Raw genomic sequence first — 1112 nt, forward strand, 5'->3', positions numbered from 1 at the left:
CCTAATTTTTTTTTTTATAAATCATAACAACATGCAATTACTGTTTTTGAGACACAACTTCACAATTCATTAAATAACTATGTTGCACATGAATAGAAAAATTGAAGAAAAAATCTGGTGAAATAAAAACCGTAGCAGGTTACTTTCTAAGTATAAATTTGACTTATGTATTATTTTGCTGATCCACTTAAGATACATGAACATGTTAAGTATACAAAAGAGTTGTAAAATCTTGTTAAAGATTTAAAGTTTGAAATGCTAGATCAGTTTTCTTATGCAATTTTCTAACTTTTAATCAAAGACATGTATTTAATGTTTTATAAAATGAGTGTTAAAGAATGATCTTAATATATGAAGATAAATTTGCTTCCACATTCTTTAATTTGGGCTATTCATTTTCAGAATTATTCAGCCATAATATAAAATGAGTGAATGCACATATTTACCAAAAGTACTTAATAATTCTGTATACAACATTTCATCAAAATTAAAAAAATTGCATTTTAGGACTTTATAAGTTAAACTTTCACAACAGTTTTCTCCTTTATTTCAAAATTTTAATTGTGCAAACAACAGTTATCAATAATCAAAACTAATATTTAAAGATCAAAATTTTTATCATTAGCTCCCAAAGAGTTTATTTTATTATATATCTAAAGCACTTTGTCAGTTTTATAGGGGCTGAATTCATTACAGTAGGTGTCTGTGACTTGTTGGCAATAAATTTCAGCAATAAATATACAGCACACAATTCACATGGTTTAAAATGATATATTCAAAACAAGTCAAATGTATGTACAAACATTCTTTACACTATTGGTTATCACAGTTGTATCCAGAGCTTTAAATAATTGTCTCTTTTTCATTAAAGTCCATACAGGCAGATTCGGTTACTTTGGAACAACCTTTGACAAGACAAATTATTCACCTCTATCTCTGTTACTGTTAAACTGGTATGTGGTCTAACTTCACTTTCACTAACTTCTATTAACTTGGTCATCTGTATATATATATATATATATATATATATATATATATATATACTACTACCACACGACTACTACTACTACACTACGTAGTATAGTTATTATAATTAACTAACTAACTAACTA

Source organism: Limulus polyphemus, unplaced genomic scaffold, assembly GCF_000517525.1.
Source record: "Limulus polyphemus unplaced genomic scaffold, Limulus_polyphemus-2.1.2 Scaffold2192, whole genome shotgun sequence".
Lineage (NCBI taxonomy): Eukaryota > Metazoa > Arthropoda > Merostomata > Xiphosura > Limulidae > Limulus > Limulus polyphemus.